Source organism: Lactuca virosa, chromosome 9 (assembly GCF_052849685.1).
Source record: "Lactuca virosa cultivar CGN04683 chromosome 9, Lactuca_virosa_CGN04683_v6, whole genome shotgun sequence".
Taxonomy (NCBI): domain Eukaryota; kingdom Viridiplantae; phylum Streptophyta; class Magnoliopsida; order Asterales; family Asteraceae; genus Lactuca; species Lactuca virosa.
The window spans coordinates 107,604,600-107,610,909 of NC_136434.1; the positions used below are offsets into that span (position 1 = coordinate 107,604,600).

A 6,310-nucleotide genomic window follows, 5' to 3' on the forward strand; every position below is an offset into this window, starting at 1 on the left:
TGAGTGGTAATTAATTCCTTATAAGAAATAAAAAGTTAAAGATTTTCTGAATACAAAACTTCTGCTTGAGGATTTATAGTTGTGTTAAAGATTTTGTCTTGCTATTAAAATAATTAATATTCCAAGTGGTATTTGTTGTGTGCGATAAAGTATACTATTAAGTCGCTATATGAATATGAGCTGTTAAGATGTAAAAATGTTGATACACCTTTAGATGTGTCTATCATTGTTACTAGAGAACACATAGACTCTAATTTTGTTAAGAGCGATTCAACCTTATATTTTGCTAAATTAGGGGTTTAGGGTCCCCGATTCTAAAAGACTTCATATTCTCCAAACTTAACCCAATATTAATATAACTAAAATTTTAATTAGTCAATTACTAATTGTCGGATATGTCACATCACAGTGAGCGATCTTGATTCTTGAAGACGAAACACATGCGATACATCAGTGTGATCTTGAAAACTGAAACACCGCATTATCTTCAATTCTTCTATCTCGACTCTCAATTGCTCAAATCCTCAATGTTAAACGATATGTGTTTCACTTCTTTTCGGTTTTTTTATTATCTATTAGGGTTAATTATTTTCATTTATCCATTGATTACAGTATAAAAAATTTTAATTGTCAAGTACTGAATACTTCTTTGTGGAGTTTTTCCTTTGGAAATTCTGAATTTAGGTTAAAACAAACTCAAGGAAGAAGTCATCAAGTCAAGGCTATCAAACAACATGTATTTCTATTACTCAATTACTTTCAGTATTCTGATTTGTTCATTTATAGTTGTCTTGGTTATTCACAAAAAACATATACATAATAAAAAAAATTAACTCTTCAATTAATGAATTTTTTTGTTTATTAAAGAGTCTCATATTTTTGGTTCGCTTAAAGTCCCAAACTGGTTGAGCCGCCCCAGAATTTTGTATAATTAATATGTTATATATACTTGTTATCAAAAAACTCACGAGGAAACTTATGGACGTACCTAAAACTCAGCTTGATATTTTATTTGCAATACAAACATTGAGTCACTTTATGCATTCTTCAAGAAAATTACATTTGAACTTAGTTATAAGAATTCTAAAATACTTAAAAGGCAAATTCGGATAAAGGAAGCGCATTGAATAGATCTTTAAATTCTAAGTCAGTTTGTTCATGTAGATGCTGACTTGTGAAAATGTACTAGTTAATTATAGGAGATCCATAACTCGATTGCCTTTTCTTTGGAAAGTCTATAATTTTATTGGAAGTTTAATAAAAACAACAAACTCTTTCCAAATCCTCAACTGATTTCAGTATAAAGCCTTTACTTGATTGTGAATTTGTATGGGTTATTAATATGTTAAAAGATTGGAATACAAAGTTTGATTTACCAATTGTAATATTGTGTATTTTGTTAGAGAAAATGTTTGAGATTGAGGAAAAAAATGGTTAAAACTTCTTCTAAAGAACAAATGGTAGATATGTTTATAAAATCTTTAAACGGAGTTCAACACAGTTGTTTGTGTAAAAAATTGTTATTAACATATCCTTTTTAAAGTTATGATTGATAGATGGTATTAAAAGATATTAATATCCCTCAATCTTAACTTTTGAAAATAATAGAGACAAGTTTCAACTTTTGTGCTTTGTTATTGTTTTATGCAAGGGTCTAATATGAAATGTTGATTAAAGTTGAGGAATATTAGATGGCTAGAATAGACAGAAGATGGTACCAGTGTGATGACGAATGAGGATATGTAGCTAAAAGAAAGTGCAAGGACTAAATGCAAACTACTGGGAGTACTATATATTAAAGACATAGAGACGATGAGGGTTAATTCATTCACTTCTTCATCTCTCTTCGTTTCTCTCACACACTCTCTCGTTCTCTTGACACGCAGAAAAAATTAGGGTTTATAAGCTATGGGTTTAATCTCAATTCAATGGACGTGTTAATCTTTCAATTAGTTTAGTTCTGTGTCCGTTGTAGTGTATTTTAGAGATGTTATTAGATTTGTTGTTTGTAAAAGTTTGAAGAATTAGAAGAGTTTTTCCATTGATAGTTCTTTGATGAGTTTTACAGAAACTGGTTTTGTTAAACTTAAGACAATTATAAACATATTTGAAACTAATTTTACTTTTCCTACAAGTGTAAACAGGTTATGGAAGAAGTGTTTTATTTCGAAATGATGTATTTTACAATGCAAATTTTGCATATAACGAATCCTCTGGTCTGGCTAAAAAAAAGGTTTAAGCCATAAACGGAAAAACACAATCAACCTGGCTACATAGTACATATCTTAATTAAGAAAAAGGATATGTAAAGCACTCAATGGAACTCTAAAAACTCCATAAAGACCCGTAATCACAAAAGTCCATGTTATCTCCGTAGTTGCCATACCCCACCATCGGAGGAGGTGGTACCATCAGTCCCTCGGCCATGCTGGCATAAAATCCGGAACTCTCAAAAATCTCCTCTTCATCCACGTAAGACTGAACTTCCGGCAACTCATTTGTTTCCACATTCTCCACTGCATCCTCCGTGTCCATGTATCTAAAAGCCTCCGCCGCTTCTGCAGCCGCCTTTTGTATATCCTCTATTTTGTTAGACTGCGGGACAGGCAGCCGCCACACAGAGTCAGCAAAGTTCAAACACGCCGATCGCCCCCTGAAGGCCAAAGCAGCCACGTCATGTGCCCTGGCTGCCATTACAGCAGTGGGATGCGTCCCTAACCACACCCTGAACTGCGTGTTGGGCTCTCTCACCTCACAAACCCACTTACCGTTATCCCGCATTCTCACTCCTCGGTAAACCGGGTGTCGAGTCTCTCGAAACTTTTTCCTTCCAGCTCTCTTCTTCGGGGTTTGTGAAGCCAGCTTTACTTCTGTGTCAGCGACCGCATCCCCACCGGTGCTTCTGGTGTCGTTTGAGTTCGAAGAGGATCCCAGCGGAGGATTTTCAGATGAGTGTGCTAGAAAGGAGTTTTGGTAGTCAATGAAGGCATCCATACGTAGCTTGTGCTTGTAGTGTTTGGAAGTAAGGAGTGACAGTTATGGTCTGTTGGTAGTTATTTCAAGTTATCAGTGAAGTTGTGGATTGTTGGTAGCGTTTCCTAAAAAAATGAGCGACTTTAAGTGAGTGATTCGCAAATGGCGATGTATATATACCCATCTGGGGCGTGTGCGGGTGGATTAGTCAGTTGGAGAAACAGCTGGGGGGCTATGTCCTTTGTGAATGGTTGGATAAAACGCGTGATATTTGGTATATTACAAATTTGGTCCCTATAGTAATCCAAGATAGAGGGATTTGGTCGAATATATTCATTTATTGTAACTGAAGTAGAATAAATCATTTCCAATTTTATACGCGTCACATATTTTCCCTTCAAAATGAAAATTTGGTTAGGTGTATAGTGGGATGAGTATGTCATAAATTAGAGATAGAGTATGTCATGGTATTGGTGATCACAAACTATAGCGTGTTAAAAAGTTTTATCTTTAATTCGTTTTCATCTTATTGGATAACATTGTAAAAAAATGTTAATCGGATTATTTACATGTATACCCATAGGTATCGAGTATTTCATTAAGAGAAATTAAATATCCTCCTACTTTTTGTTCCTACAAATCCTCCTATCCAATTAAATAGTGACATGTGTAACATTTAATGTTCATTTAATGATATTTTTGTAAACTAATATGACATATGTCATCATTTAATTGGGTATGAGGATTTGTAGAAAGAAAAGTAGAAGGATATTTAATTTCTCTTTCATTTAAGATTTTAATAAGTTAAAATTTACTTGTTGAAAATTTCATTACCTAAATCTCAATTACAATCACATGCAAACAAAATTTATAACATATCTAATCAATATCTTAACTTAAATATTAGAAATTACATCAATACTTTTCATTCTTAAAATAATTAGTAGTAAATACATATTGAAACGTTCATAGGTATCGAGTATCTCATTTAAAATTTTAATAGGTTAAAATTTACTTGTTGAAATTTTCATTACCTAAATCTCAATTACAATCACATCCAAACAAAACAACTTAATTTTTCATAATTCTAATTTCTATATAACAACATCAACAAGTTTAATTTCTGATAAATGAAACATTAGTATGGTTATCATTATACAAAATTTATAACATGCAAATCTCATGATAAACTAATCAATATCTTCAACTTAAATATTTGAAATTACATCAATACTTTTTATTCTCAAAAGTAATTAGTAGTAAATACATATTGAAACGTTCATAGGTATCGAGTACCTCATTTAACATTTTAATAGATTAAAATTTGCTTGTTGAAATTTTCATTACCTAAATCTCACAATCACATCCAAACAAAACAACTTAATTTTTCATAAATTGAATTTTAAACAACATCAACAAGCTTAATTTATGATAAATGAACCATTAGTATGATTATCATTATACAAAATTTATAACATGCAAATCTCACGATAAACTAATCAATATCTTAACTTAAATATTAGAAATTACATCAATACTTTTCATTCTTAAAAGTAATTAGCAGTAAATACATATTGAAACGTTCTTTTTTATAATATCATATAATATTATATATAAAAATCATATATAATATTATAATATAATTTAAAATCATATATTTTAATAATGAAAGTATAAATATTCAAAAAATAAAAAAGTTTCGGAAATGGTTAATTAGGATTGGATAATTGAGAGTATAACCCTAATATACCATAATCATTCTTAACTTGCAAACGTTATTAGAAAACATCGTATACCATGTCCAATAATCATTTAACCGGCCAAAAACATATCACAAAAGTTTCGAGTTCAACTTTTAGTGTTGGATTCGAGTATTTCCGTCCTTTCTAATTGTGATGTACATCAGATAAATCTTTACATTAGTGATACATATCAGATTAAGCTTTGAAGTTTCTTTATATCGAATAAAGTTTTATTGTTTCAGTTATATCAAATGCAACTTTAAACTTTTAAATGAATATCTAACAACGTTTCAAACTAGGGGTGAGCATTTGGACCGAACCGGACCGGACCGGTTATGGAGAATATTGTGGACCATGGACCGGACCGGATGAGTCGTGTCCGTGTCTGTGTCCGGGTCCGGGTCCAGGCCCGGGTTTTCCGGTTCTTGGACCCGTTTGGACGGGTACAAATTTAATTGCATAGAGTACAAGTCGTTAAAATAAGTTTTTAGGTTTGATACGATACAACTTGTAAAAATGATTATGTTTCCGTTTCATGCATAACTAATCTACCTTGATGTTATAATATTATAAGTTGCAAAATTAATTTTCCAAATAAAATCAACTAACATATAAATCAAGTTCACCAAGATCCCTTTCATATGATTTATCTATCAAAGATACATAAAATTCAGAATTATAGTATAAAATGATAGTTAAAAAGTTGAAATATTTTAGCTTTGATAGCTCAACTTTGAAGGATTGTAACTCATTGAATATAATACAAAAATCAACAAAATTATAGTCTAAATTTATCTACAAACTGTAAACTAAATGTTGGAAAAAACCTCAGGTCAATCCGACTTAAAACGATTGAGTTATGGTTGTTTAAAAAATTTCACAGATTACAAAATTTAAAAAAACTTGCTGAAAAGCTGAAAATTTTCAGCTTTGATAGCTCAACTTTGAAAGACTATAACTCATTGAATATATAATATCAAAATCAACAAAATTATAGTCTAAATTCATCTACAAACTGTAAATTAAACGTTGGAAAAAACCGCGTGTCAATCCGACTTAAAATGAATGAGTTATGGTTGTTTAAAAATTTTCACAGATTACAAAATTTTAAAAATGTTGCTGAAAAGCTGAAATTTTTCAGCTTTGATAGCTCAACTTTGAAAGTTTGTAACTCATTGAATACTATACCAAAATAAACAAAACTATAGTCTAAATTCATCTACAAACTGTAAGTTAAACGTTGGAAAAACCGCGTGTCAATCTGATTTAAAACGAATGAGTTATGGTTGTTTAAAAATTTTCACAGATTACAATTTTTTTTAAAAAAATCGGGTCCAACCGGTTCTAAACCCGGTAAAAACCGGACCGGACCGGGATGGATTCCTAGAACCGAGAACTGGCCCGGGGGTCCAAAAAAACGGTCCGGTCCAGTCCGGTCCACCGGTCCAAATGCTCACCCCTATTTCAAACTATCTAATGCATATTGAGCCGAACTTTAAACTCTCTCTATCTCATTCTTAATATATATATATATATATATATATATATATATATATATATATATATATATATATATATATAGTTAGGTTCATTTA

The 6,310-nt window shown here is 31.2% G+C and overlaps 1 pseudogene; it reads right to left on the minus strand.

The window, feature by feature from the left end:
* Nucleotides 1-2,162: 2,162 nt before the first annotated feature.
* On the minus strand, nucleotides 2,163-3,103 carry LOC145136643 (dehydration-responsive element-binding protein 1A pseudogene; annotated as a pseudogene).
* Between the last annotated feature and the right edge of the window lie 3,207 nt (nucleotides 3,104-6,310).